Source organism: Ambystoma mexicanum, chromosome 4q (genome assembly GCF_040938575.1).
Source record: "Ambystoma mexicanum isolate Mex_15411 chromosome 4q, UKY_AmexF1_1, whole genome shotgun sequence".
NCBI lineage: Eukaryota > Metazoa > Chordata > Amphibia > Caudata > Ambystomatidae > Ambystoma > Ambystoma mexicanum.
The window spans coordinates 1027618560-1027633123 of record NC_090928.1 but is presented as its reverse complement, the minus strand read 5'-3'; positions in this window follow the sequence as shown (position 1 = coordinate 1027633123).

Genomic DNA, 14564 nt, shown 5'->3' with positions numbered 1-14564 from the left:
TAAGGTACAGAGGATTTAATTGAACAATTTATCTCAGCTTTTTCTGCATTAAGTCCCACAGCACAGAAGGGTTCCAAGTTGTCCAAAATCTTTGTAATGTAATTGTTGAGGGCATCACAGCTATCTCTTGGTGAATTGCCAAAAATCACCTTGAATCAGCCTGAGGGAAGCAACCCAGGAGAATTTGTTGAGGTCTCCAAAACAAAAAAGGTGATTTATAGGACATTTGATAGATGATGAAAGAAACATATAATTTTGTAGTTTGAAGACAATCAGGGAATATTAAAACCAAGGCAGGTGTATAAAGTTAATAACTGTTTTGCTTTTTGAAATGATAAAGTTTAGACTGTGGCCCGCTTCATGGGTGGAATGATGTTGTAGATTGTAAAAACCCAGTGAGTCAAAAACCTTCTTCACATCATGAACCTTCTTACAGAGCGGGTTTATCTGCCCTGATAATCACCTTGGATGCTATAGGGGGTTTATCATGAAAGCATTTAATGGGCTACCTCATTTAGTTCTAGTATGATACAGGTTGTGTGTTTAGGTGGTGGTATGTGATAGCTATCAAGAAGAATTATGTGGAGCTGTGGGTGAATGTAGCTAGGATGCACTCAAATGTGGTAGGATTGGGTCTTGTCATTTCCCTACAAGTGTCCTGATGGGTGGAGACCAAATCCACCCCACTAACCCTTCCAAATCCTCTGCTCTTACACTAAATGTTTTAGTTTGTGATTAGGATGTCTTGAAATGTAGAAATATCAACTTTGAAAGAACCTGGTCTCCATTACAGTCTGGTCTAAGAAGATGTAATGCATGTCGTCGGCTAGTTTGTGTTTGAGCTTGAGAAGGCAATGATCCGAAAGATTGGAAATAGTTCTCAGTGGTGGATTTGAGTATGGTACAAGTTGTCTTGATGTTATGGCATATGGTTATTGAAATTACCTGCAGGTATTGAAGTGTTGAACAATAATGTATTGCAGGTGTTTGGCTACTGAACTTACTTCTTGGCATTGGAGTTTTGGACCATATTTTAGTGCCTGCTTAAAGTGTACATGAATTTGAGGGTGGATCCACTCACAGCTAATGAGATTGATGAAAGCATGTATCATATTGTTCATGTATAATTGGTATTGATGGTGGAGGGATAGAGTTGCCAGAGTGGATACATGTCACAATTGATGGATAGTGCTGGATAGTTGTGTGATTTGATTGTGTAATTTCTATTCTGTTGTAGGCTGAGGTAGTTCCCTTCCTAGGCTCACAATGATGGTATAAGTCAATCAGGTTTAGTTTATGGCATATCAAAATACATCAGACTTAAGGACAGCAAAATTACAGTGGACGATTGACAAATGATGATGATTGCCGTGAATCACCACCTTACATGTTGTTAGCGGGTGACTGTAAAGGTTGTGGACACCTCTGACGTGGAAAACATTGTCAGAGCTTTGCCACATGAGATACCAGTAGGTCAGACATTGGAATGGCTAAAAGATAGACCTCTAACAAAGCCACTGGGATAGTGATGGAGAAAATAAGAGATGTGAACAGTGATGGTCTCTCTGGTGTGTAAATAAAAGGTTGCTTTTGAAAGTCTTCTTGTTTGTGGTGGCTATTGATCTAGGGTAGATGACTGTGTAACAGGCCTTGCCAGGTGGAAACAGCTGGTGATTCAAAGGCATCATGAGCATGAAGAAAGCCAGTGGAGTGGAAAATGATGGGCAACACAACATGCCATATGAGTGCTATTAGGGGTGTGTTAGCATTTTGATGTTTATATGTATAGTCAAGGCTGCAAAAATGAAACTTGCAATTGGGTATTCCACACTCTGAAAAGCGGGAGGTCAGAAGGAATGGAGATTAACCACTGAGGTCACAGCAGATGTCCAGTTTTCTATGCAAACACGTTCCGACGCTGGCTTTTGTTGTGGTTGTAAGCAGTTTACACACAGTACATGTTCATGTTGGTAGCTTTATTGAGTTGTATTTTAATGTTGGCCAACAGGAATGTTTATTCCTCCTATTCCTTACAGCATCAGAATATTGCTACTTGGTAGGACAAGAAAATATATTTAAGAAAATACTAACCAGCTCATGAGCCTTCAAGTATTGAATGGGACAGATGTTTAAAATTAGGTGGACACATGTTCTGCCCCTATTTTTTACCATCCCTCCATTTTGAGTCAGTATTCCTCTGACTCAGTGGCGTGCAGAGCGGAAAATATACGCTGTGTGTTTAACGACTCTCAAGAGTGGAAACAGGAACATATCTGCCTTTATCCAATTTAATGCGGGTGGAGAGACTTGAAACCCATGGATTTGAGTCTGCTTTTTACAGTTGAAACAGTAGTCTGCGTGCATAGGGATTCATTGTAATGCTGGCTGCCATGCACACACATGGTGGCCAGCATGACCAGTTACTTAAAGAGCAGGCGGTGAACGGCATTGGAACCTGAGGACTGCCCAGATTCCTGTACGTTTTCCCAGCCACGAACCGGAATAGTACAAATCTGCTGGAGGGGACTTTGGATTTTGTGGCAGACATGATCTGCTATTGCGGATTCTAGAGCTCAATTAAAGGGACTCTGTGAAGGAAGTGTGAGATGACCACTCAAAGTCACCATTCCAACACATGTACATGTATGCGGGCTGTCTTTTTAAAGATGAATATTTGCATTTATATAGTTTGTGTTGCCATTGTTTAAAGAATTCTAATTGTATAATATAAACATCATCGCTCGGCTAATTTTCAGAGGATCCTGCTGCCTAGTAGTCACACAATCGTGTAGACAAGTTGTGTGCTTCCCATTTTTCAATTGAAACTTCATCAACTGGGGTGCTGCACACTCTTCCCATGGGGTCGATTCTGTGAGACTAAGTGGAATTACTTGTGTAGATCAGTAACAAAGTAGAATCGAAAAGTTGAATGTGAAAATTAATGATTTACATCAGAAATAGGCCAATAACAAAAGTATATTTTTTAAATTTAATTTAAAAAACGTCAAAGGACAATCCCTGTACTCCTCACTCTTGCTTTTTTTTGTTCCCCCAACAACTAAATATCCCTCATTGCAGAACCCTCACTGATATATTAAAAAAAAACATTTTCTTTCTGAATGCTTAAACCTTCACACCCTGTTACAAGACCGTGTTGCAAAATTCCAAACGTAATGAAAACATGCAATACCAACACTGAAGAGGTTATTTCCTCGTTTTGAAGTTCTTTTTTCAGATTTAAAACACATATTTACAGCATAATTTAGTCAGATAAAAATGCACAGTATGCGAATAGAACCAGAAACGGTTACTTTCTGGTTATTTGTTTCTTTTTACTATATTATGCGTATCCATAATTCGACATTCTCTTTATTTTAAAATTCAGGATTTTCATCAACTACCTTACCTGCTGTGTTGTATGTGAAGTGCAACAAAATGAAGTTCTTTGCAATGTATCTCGTTGATATCAACCCGTTTTAAGCACTCACATTTCACTGGATTTATTTTTCAAACCTGTGGAGGACTGAAAGCCCAACCACCCCTACAGATTTTCAAAGAGGCCCAATTACTAGGGAGGGTGTTAATTCCTCAAGGAAGGAAGGAAAGTAGGAACTCCCACCTCTGCCCAGAGACCTCTGACCACAACATGTTCAGTCACACCCCTCAGCCGTTGGTTTGAGGACAGGGATGACATTTGGTGATCGCTCTGCTGACAGCTGGGCTGGGTCATGATATGCCTTCCACATCATCACCTGCTAGACTGATGAGAATTCCCGTACGCTGACCTTTCCACCCCGAAGATGAAAACGCGGAAGTGACTCTGAGAATCATGTTAATGTCACTGTGGGGAATGTGCTCCAATCAAAGTAATGCTTTGCTTCCGCGAGCCCTGCCAATGCCCTCGCACGTCCCCGAGGCAGCATCCAGGAAACAATTAATGATGTGGGATTCTAGGCAATGGAAGTGGCCCAGAAGGAAAGCCATTAGCATTCTACAAATAGCAGCAGTGGTTAGCTACCATGACATTGCAATTTAAGCAACACCACACAAACATGGTGTAGCAAGACAGATGTTCTGCCTCCCACCTAAAAAGAAAATATAATTTTAAGCACATTTCATCATATAGTTATTGGGGCTTTTAGAGGGTGAAAGGCATTGACTTTTCAATGTAAAGATTGTACTTGTTGGTGAGCGGGACACATAGAGTAACATTAACTCAAATATCCATATTTATAGGTCTAAGTATGGTGTGTTCTCAGACAAATGTGCATCTTTCGTACATATAGGTTTCACACTAGTCACAAAGAAAGTTGCAAACTTTCCAAAACATCTTAACGCACACCCAACAGTGGGGTTCACAAACTCTTGCAAATGATTTTCCTGCACTTTTCTGTCCAAATACCGGACTGATTCATGTTTATCTAGTGTAATAAAATGTGGCAGAATGAAACAATTACTGTCTTATTCTCAGCATGTGTGCTTTGTCTCGGGAGGATAGCTCAGCAGCAACGTGCTCGCCTTGGAAGCAAAACGACAAGGAGCAACACAGGTTCGATCCCCGGTCCACGCTTAGAAACCTCTGGGTATTAAGAGCGTTATGAATAACCTATCATATCATAAGTGACAACTGTCATGGTAAAATAATTTGCAACTTTTAAATCACCTTTTCAACACGTAAGCAATACTCGTCAGGGTGCAAGGTCTGGTTCTTTGTGACAAGACCTGGATGAACGTTGACACACAAATCTGGAGTCACCCGATTTTCTGGTGATTTAATTTGAAGTCCAGCAAACATTTCAAAAGGTTTGCCTGCATTTCTGCCACATGTCCTAAATTGCGACATGTGGCTGGAGCTCCTATTCAGTCTCAGACAGCTTTCAGAGAGGCAGGAGGGCTGGGGGCTGCTTCAGGAAATTTAGGCATGGATTAATGAAACGGTAAGAGAAATTGGCTTAGAGAGATGTAGCGCGTGTCTGCGGAGCCAGTCAGGGTGTTATAATAGGGTAGGTTTTTCATGCACAGAGCTGTGTGTCACGTTCAGTTATTAGGCCGGTGACAAACCACTCAGTCACCCTCTCTTGAAGTGTGTGGATAAGACGAGTGTCATCAGGTGGCTCGTTGGGAGGAGGAGAGGAAAGAGCTAGTAATGCCCGGTGGCTGCATGTGGGAGGGACACACTTTCCCGATTTTGCTGGGAGGGAGCAGCAGAGATTCAGGGAGGCAGGTGATGGACCAGTCAGTGAAAGTTTGACACATTTCAAAGGACATGTTAGCAACCAAATGAATCAGAGGTGTGGAAAGCAGTGCTGCTCATGGTCCTTTCATGCCTGATGATGATGCACCTTATCTCGCTTCCACCTCTTCAATGTTCGTAAAATCCATTCCTCCCTCAACTTTCATGCCAATAAACTCTTAATCTCTTGCCTCATCTTCTCTCGTCTTTTCTATTGCTCCACTCTCCTCTTTGACCTCCCTGCCTCTCACCAGGCTCCCCGCAAATTCCTCTATCACTCTGCTATCCGTACCCTTGGTCTTCTCTCTCCTCACAATTCCATTTCCTCTTCGCTTAGAACACATATTCACCTTGGCTGGCTTGCCTTTCATTCTCAACTTAAATTTAACTTCCTCTGTCACGTCTTTAAATCTCTTCATGATCTCACCCCCTACCTTTCCTCTCTTCTCTCGTTCTACACTCCCTCTCGCCCCCTCCGATCTGCAGATCTCTTCCTACTCACTGTTCCTCCTTCTCCTTGTGTCCATTATCGTTTCGGTTCCTTTCAGCTCCCTGCCCCTCTACACTGGAACTCTCTACCTTTCCCTATCCGCTCCATTTCCTCTTACTCCTCCTTCCGTTCCTCCTTGAAAGCTCACCTTCTGCATTCCCCATCCTGTTAACCTTGCTTCCCTCTGACTCTTCCTCTATTCAGTTTCTCTCATACAGTCCTAGGCAAATTGTTCTATATATTGTCTTTGATGCTTTGTCTCATGTTTTGCAATTATGTTTCCATTTTACTTGAATGTATTCGTGTGGTTGTAATTTAAAGTGCTTTGGGGTTGTCAAGGGTTTTGACCCATTTCGAATTATTGGACTGGATAGATGTGGGGATGAGCTGTCGCCGCCCATCATTCTATCCCAAAACAAAACTAAATCGATAGACTGGGTAGATGTGGGGATGAGCTGTCGCCGCCCATCATTCTATACCAAAACAAAACTAAATCAATAGACTAGCAGGGCATGTTAGATCAAAAGCGCCATGAAATCACCTCTGTTTCTCTGAAGTGCAAGCTCGAAATGTCCATTTCAAACATTGCAAGATAGCTAATATAGGAGACCTTTGTTCAAAAATCTGTTTTTATTGATGTCAAAAAGTTGCTGAAATCATGGGCACAAGACCACTCTCAAGATTCAACCTCTTGTGGGGTGTTCCACAGCACCACTCTACGGTAAGGATGCCCATCAAAACAATAGCAAAATTCTCCTGTCAAATTCAAGACAACTCCTAAAAAAATAGGTGCAGTACAGACAATTTCCACAAACCGGCGCTAGCAGTCTAAACTCTGACAGGGAAACTGTATTTAGGAGTTGCAAGAGGGGCAGGGACTTCAAAGCCTGTTGGTTAATTAAAAATCTTAGCCACCTGCTGTTCCCAGAGGCCAAGAAGCTGGGGAACTTTAATACCCCAGAGGCCCACACCAGGAGGCAGGATATCACATGGCCCTTCTGAGTGAGAGGGAGGGGGTTTCCCCTTCAGCCTGGAGGAGAGAGACAATAGCCCCTTGCGGTTGAATGGGGTATGTTAATTTTGAGTGTGGACTGTAAACAGAGAGCTGCCTGTGAGCAGAGACATGTGATCCCTGACCCACCCAGCTTCAAGGGGCGGGCCAGACTTGAGTGTGGATTCCTATTGCAGCAAATATATATTTTATAGAAACATTATAACTTATCGTAACCAAATGACAGGAATGTACAACTATGAGATTCTTAGTATGAAAAATGCCCTCGCGAATTGAGTCCAAACTCCAATTTCCACGGTGTTCTAGGACCGAACCCTGCTATTTATCAATATTCCAGACACTGTGTTTATGCTAGAGACATGGACATTTACTGGGATATGTGTAGAAGGGGGGTGTACATTTGTGTAATTTTTGATGAAAATCCAATATTGCAAAACCAGTCAAAAAGCGCAAAATGTTGTCATTTTTTAATGCCAGCCCCCAGGGACATCAGAGTTGTAACAGAGACTACCTTATGTGACATATAATGTGTACATGTAATTTCAACAAATTGTGTATCTGGCAAATATGTATTTGGATCAGAAATAGATTTGTGTGCACATTGACAAGGGGAGTGTCTTTCTGCAAGCCATAAAGATGACACACAACCCAGCTCCCCAATGAAGGGAGAGGGGAGAACTGGGCCAATGACAAGTTGAGAGGGGCAGGCTCAGTTATGTTACGCACATACCCCCTTTCTAAACACATAAAAGGAGACAGTGCAGGATGGGTGGGGACATTCAATTCCATTTCCTTGCGGAGCACGCTGACCGACGACTTCACATCCAGAGATCCAGCACTTAGATTTCCAAGCAAGACAGAGACCAGAACTTATAACTCTGGTTTCAGAATTTAAAGTAAGGGCCTAAACCACAAGCTGAGTTCTCTTCAGCAGGCCTCAAAACCAACCAAACTACTCAACAGCCGGGCGAGCTGTTTGAATTCTTTGCCAAGAACTTTTGCCAGAACCAGAGATCCAGACCGCAGTGCAGTGCCGCTAGCAGACCCAGACCAGATCGCTGTGAAGTGCTGTGCGCAGAACCAGTCCAAGTGGCGAGAGGACCGCAGCCAATCCTGACCCGATCCGTGACAAAGTCGCATTCCTGTCCAAAATATAGTGTGAGTACCCAGCTAGGACTGTGCCAGAACTAATCTCTTAGTTTAAAATAATCAAATTCAAACTATTTTGACCTAATTAGAACTGCCTCCCAGAAATCGTGTCATTCTGTCATTCTAAAGCTTCGAAAACTGTCATCTGTCATTCTGAGCTTGACTTTTTCTTTTGAGAATCTACCTTCACAAAATCATCTGCATCTCTTGAACCGTTTCAACAAACCTAGAACCGACTTCCTACTCCTTATACTTTTTCCACAATCACGATTTACGCACTCGCAAAAATTACCACGATTTGCAATTTGGCCTGATTTCTTCACCTGTAAAAAGATAGCCGCTTTTGCTTGAACTGCTAAAATTTGTTTGCAACCTAATAACCATCCCTGAATCATTGTTAGGGCTGACCTGAACTGATTTGAAGTGTCTACCACTCACCCTGAACCTCCTACAGGGAATTAAATTCAATTTTAGCATCATTTCACTTCATTGCCACCAGATTCAAAGCATTTTGGGCCTGTGTTTTAAAATCATACCTGTTTTTCTCTAAGCTTGCTAGGGGGGAACTGCATTTCGTATTGCATGTTTGTTGGGATTTTTGAAGACTGTGTGCTCTCCTTCCATTTCTTACATTGCATAGGGGGGAGGGGTGGGTGAATTGCCAGAGAAAAAGTGATTATATTATCTTTTGCTAAAATCATATCAAGTTATTTCTGTACTGCATTTCATTCCTCCTTGCTTTTCCCTTGAAACCATAAAAGTATTTTCGCTGCCTTATCCATCCTATACCAACTCCTCATTGATTGTAAAGAAGTGTGCTAGTGTCAGATTACCCATTGTTGATCAACATTATATTCATAAGTGTGATATCAATTATTAATTTATTATAAAAGTGTGATATATATATACTGTTTCATTTTTCAAATAAAACCTTTTAATTTGCAAAACAAACCTACTTCTTGGCTCAGTAGGGTCAGGGGGATTCTAAGAGAGGGGTGTGATATAAGGGTTGTCATCCAGAGTACGTGAACTGGACATAAAAATATATCAATAAGGGTTTCCATCAGCATCCCAAACTAGGCATTGACTTAGCTGTAGTGTTGAATTGAATCCACTTACAAAGTGGGGGCTCGTAGCCGGGATATTCTGGATTAGGTTTACCACTTGTGCAGCTTAAGACAGTGTGTCAACTGACCGGATACACATATCCGGTTAGATCACCACGCTGTTTTACACTGTGAAAGCCCCCCTCAAAGGAACGCTCTAAGGAAACGGTCTGTTTTGCAAAATAAAATACAAACTTCTGTAAGTCAGAAAGGAAATCAAGTTCCAGAATGACGACCTTGGTAGATATGAAGATAGCTAGGGAGCACCTCTTACATAAACTGTTTGTGAGCTGTGAATGGTCTGAACAGGACCAAAATGTATGGTTGCAGGCGATCACACAACAGGTCACTACAACTGGGTCAGATATGTGGAGAAATCAGGGTCCCTTACATGTGGCCCTGAGTGAACTATATATGGCTCCTAAAGCCAAAGATGAACACAATAAGATTGCCAGGATAGCAGCATATTTGTATCTATATATGGGAGCCATGCAGGACAAATGTGCTGAAGGCCAGCATCTGGCAAATAGGCAACAGATGGTGTTAGAGAAGGCCCAATCTGACCAGGTCTCTTCTGAGCAGAGGCTGCACAGAAGCCAGGAGTCAGAAAACGAGAGTAGACAATACATCATTAAAATGAAGGAGGATATGGATATCCTGTAACAGGAAAAGGCGGACCAGGATACCAGAATCGTGGCTTTGCAGAAGGAATACCAAGACAGTTTGGACTCCTTACTGCAATGCCAGAAAAAGCTGGAGCAACAGATCAATTTCAACAGGGCATGCACAGAGCAGGTAGCCACCCTGCAAATCCAACTAGACAGAGAGAAAGAGGAAAGCAATACATTGATTTTGAAAGACCTGGATACCCAGGCAGAGTTTGATGAAGAACGCCAGAAAGCTGGTGCCTTTCAAAGGCAGAGGGACGACCTGGCGTCACAAATGCAGGCTCTTGGTCAGGAAAGGGATACCTTAGGCCAGGAAGTCTGCCATTTAAAAAGAAAAATTGAAGAAAATCACTTGGCCCTCCAGGGGCTGGTTGACCTCCAAAAAGAGCATCAGGGCTTGCTAGATCACACCAGGAGGGTGGAGGAGGCTCTGGCAAGAAAGGAGCAGGCCAGTAGGGATGGGACTCAGGAGGTAACCCTCCTGCAGCAGAGACTGGCCCAGTACTCCAGGGCCAATCAGGAGGCACAGAGAGAAAATGAGGCTCTCTGCCAGCACATTATAGGCTCCAGCAACAGGTAGCCATGCAGGAGAGACTGATAGAATCTAGTAAGGCCTTAACTGAGAAACTGAAAGCGCAGGCTCTTGCATTGCAACAGGGAGCAGGGGCTGATAGAGATGAGGTTCGCTGGGAAAGGGAAACGCCTGAGCATAACCTCAGGAGCCCTGGTATCAGAGGCCTTCATCTCTCCCAGTCCCTGGACTCTGCCACCCACATGTCCCATGGCGCACATGAGCACAGGGCCATAGGGATGGCAGATTACCATCCAGCCAAAAGGATGGGGCTCATAGGCCAGTACCACCCAGGAATGGATGGGCGGGCATCCGGGTATGGGCACCTAATTACAGTGCAATTTAGTGGGGAACCCCAGGAGAGTAGGCCCACTAAGGGCATCCTGAAAACCTCTGCCCAGTTAGGTCAGTGGGGGGGTACCCAACAAATCCGGGTAGCAAGGAGGGATTTGAAGACTCCTCTGAGCATAACAGGACACAGGAGACCAGGTCCCCACATTCTGCCAGCTATTCCCAGGCTCGCAGAATCCGGGAAAACCTGGAAGATCAGACGGGCACCTCTGGGAGCAGTGCTTCTGAATCAGAGGGTGAATGGACCAGGGTTACCCGAACCAAAAAGGCCAATAAGGTGAAAAGGGCCTTGCTTAAGGACCCCTTAAAACAGATTAAGGTAGTCAGGAGTGTCATCACGCCTTATCATAAGAACGGCAAGTATTCTGTTTGGGAACACTTGGAGCTCTATGAGCAAATGATGGAGACTTTCCATTTGAAGGACAGCAGTAGCTGCATCCAGTACGTCAAATGGACATTCTCCCCTGAATACTCCAGTTTCTTTGCAGGGCTGGAGGACCAAAACCATTCAAGATGGTCCACATATAGGGCGGCCATCTTGAAACATTTTTCTGTACATAGAAATCCCCAAGAGGCTCGCAAGGCAGCCTACAATTTGCAATGTGGGGAGGATCAGGCCCCACAAGAATTCGTGCAAGAATTGAAGCGTGCCTTTGCGCAGACCAGCAGAGAATTCATCAACACATTTTTCCATGCTCTTCCCAAGTACATAATGACCCAGCTCGTGAGAGATTTTCACGAGAAAAGATCTTTAGACTGGGTCATTGAGCAAGCCACCCGGATCTATGAGGTGCAGAAGCCCATAGAAAATAAAAGTAATGCGCAGAAAAACCCCAAAACCAACAGCAACCCTGCTGCTGCCAAGGTGGCAGAGTTAAAGGTTGCCCCCGTTTTAGATTTGGAGATGGGGGGGGCCTAAAAAACTGCCTGCACCAAATAATTCACAGCCCAGAAGGTTCTCGGGCCAGTCACAGACAGGGAGTCAAGGAGGTAGTCCCACAAATGGGGTCCCTCGCTCCCCTGATTATGTAAGTCCCCGCTACAAGGGAAACCGACCAATCCTGGGTTATGTGTGGACTCCTCCAGCCGAAGGGGGGGGATCCAGCCAAGCACCTGACCCAGGGAACTTCCCTCCCAACTTCCCACAGGAGGGCAGAAATTCCCCAAACACTGGGCAGAACTTTTTTCCCAGGTATCCACCCAATTTCCAACCCCAAAACCATCCATCCTTCTTTCCCCAATTCCCTGAGCCCAGACAACCTAATCCGGGAGAGGGGAGGCCAAGGATGGAGGGGAACCCGAATCTTCCCAACCAAGGGTATTACCAGAGAAGGGATAGCTACCCTTCCCGGGATCAGCCCAGGGGAGAAAACAGGACCCCGTATCAGCCTGAACGGGTTTCACAGTTAGAGCGCCAGGTCCAAAATATGGCAAAGGATCTGGGTCACATACTGAGGGATCAACATCCGATGAGCATGCCACCGCAGAATGCCCCAACTCTGGACCTGGTGCTCCAGAACAATGACGGGGGCAGCACCCCGATAACCCACTGGTTCCCAGGGAGGAGGCACAAGGGGAAGGGGGGTGTAAAGCCTTGGAGGAAGCTTCCTTCCCAACTTGTAAACAGCCCCTGGAAAACCAGCAACCGGAAACAAAATCTCCTGCCCCTGAAAGCCTGCCTCCCAAGGAGAAGAGGGGGGGTAGGAGAAAGAAAGTACCCAAACAGACCCATTTTGTGGAGGAGGTAAAGGTCTGACAATTTGAGGGAGAGGGATCCTCAGAGGATCCTGGGAAAAGGATCTTTTCCTTTAGAGATGGGGGAACTCCTAACAAGGAAAAATGGGTCCCAAGGGATTCCAACCAGACTGGGTAGATGTGGGGATTGAGCTGTCGCTGCCCATCATCCTATCCCAGAACCAACAAAACCAAACTCAAACCCATCCTGGTGACTGCCTCCAAAAAGGCAGGGGCGGCTCAGAACCGGAACCAGGGGAACCTAAAACCGAATCAACAGACTGTGTAGATGTGGGGATTGAGCTGTCGCCACCCATCATTCTATCCCAGAACCAACAATACCAAAATCCCGTGGGTCAAACCCATCCTGATGACTGCCTCCAAAAAGGGGGCGGGCGGCCCAGAACCCGAAACCATTTCCAGTTGTCAACTTTTTCTTTCAGATTCCCCAGGCTCTTCACAGAATTCTGCCCAAATCTCTTCTCTCTCAATGTCCAAAACCAGAAAGTTAGCCCACCAGTTGTCCAAAAATGTGCATTATCTGTGCCCCCTTGAGGAGAACGAGGGAAGATACTATGCCCCGGTACAAGTACAGGGGCAGGGTACAATTTTGGCACTGGTGGACACTGGATCCCAAGCTACCCTTCTGTCCAAAAGGGCCTTTGATGAACTAAATGCAGGAAGGGGGGAGAATTACCGTATTCCTCTCACCTCTCTTCCTGGACAACTGCAGAACTTTGACGGGAAGGAAATTCCTGTCGAGGGGACTGCAGATTTGGACATCAAAATTGGGCGACACAAGGTGAAACACCCCGTCATAGTAGTAACTCCAGAGGGCATCCCTTGTTTACTAGGGAATGACCTCCTGAGAAGGTTGTCACCCTTAATAGATTGTGTAAACAAGGTCCTCTGGACCCAGACTAGCCGACCATACAATTAAAACAGAGTGTCAACCATTTTAGTTTAAATGGCACCTGCCACATGGTTGAACAAAAATCTGACCAAGTAGAATTTCACTTCCAGAACAACCAAATTCCAGACGTGACAGTAATAGCAGTAGGACAACAGACTGGTGATGGGGGGTCCTGAAAATCAACCTTCCTTCCAGTTTAAGGTGGTATTCCACACTGGAAGGAAACACTCTGAAATTCTTTACTAATCCACAATCAGAAACTCCCACTCCTATAGTCCAGAAAAATGTGAAATCAGCTCAGAGCCTGGCTGATATTCAGCAAATTGGAGATCAGTTGTTCATCCCTGTTCAGTTAAATGATGGGAAGTACTCTGTTCTCGCTCGAGTGTGTGTGAACAACGGTAAGAGCTTCATCAGCGAAGCCATGTTCCGCCAACTCCCAAAAGATCCAGCCATTCCCACATTCAAACTGATAGACAAATGGGAAATGGACCTGGAAGCACCCAATTCCAAACATCTCCTGCCAAGCAGGTGTATGCTCAAAATCTCCATTTGCAAGAAGAGCATAGTCCATAATTGATGGGTCGTGCGAGACGTCACTGCCGCCTTTTACTTAGGCAGTGACATTCTCAATCGCTTTGCCATTCATTTGGACCTAATAAACTTCAAAGCTTGGTCCCGATTAGCGGAGAATCCCATGGGCTTTGATGATCCAGAAAAAGCATTTAGGTCAGCTCAATTGCTACCTTATGCAGTTGAAATTCAGATTAAAGAGGAAGTCACCATCCCGGAAAGGACCCGACAATTCTCCCTGGAAGTGAAAGTTAAAAGAGGACAAAAATTGAAAAACCCTGATGCTTATATACATCGAAATGCTTCTCTCCAACAGCAAGGGTTGGGGGTAAACCCAACACCATTAGTCAACATAGAACATGACACCATTTCAATAGAGGTGGATAACAGCGTCTTAAAGAGTATTACTCTAGCCGCAGGCACCATTATTGGAATGGCGGTTGATGACCGACATTTCTCCATTGATTTAGGAAATGAACTGTTAGGACCAATCCCCAAGGACTGTTTTGACAGTGACAGTGATGACAATACGACACCAGACAGCAGTTTCACCCGGCATGGGGGGAACTTCCTGGTGTACACTTCTTGCCCTTATGGTAAGAAAGATGTGACTTGTGACTTCAGGAAGGATGAGGTGATTTTCCAGGTCCATGAGGGCTGCCTTTCCCACCTGAAGCCTCCAGTCCAAATCAGCACTCTGACCAGGGACTTCTCCACCCAGCTGGAAGAGGCCGCTGAGATAGCTAAACCAGAAGACTTTCCAG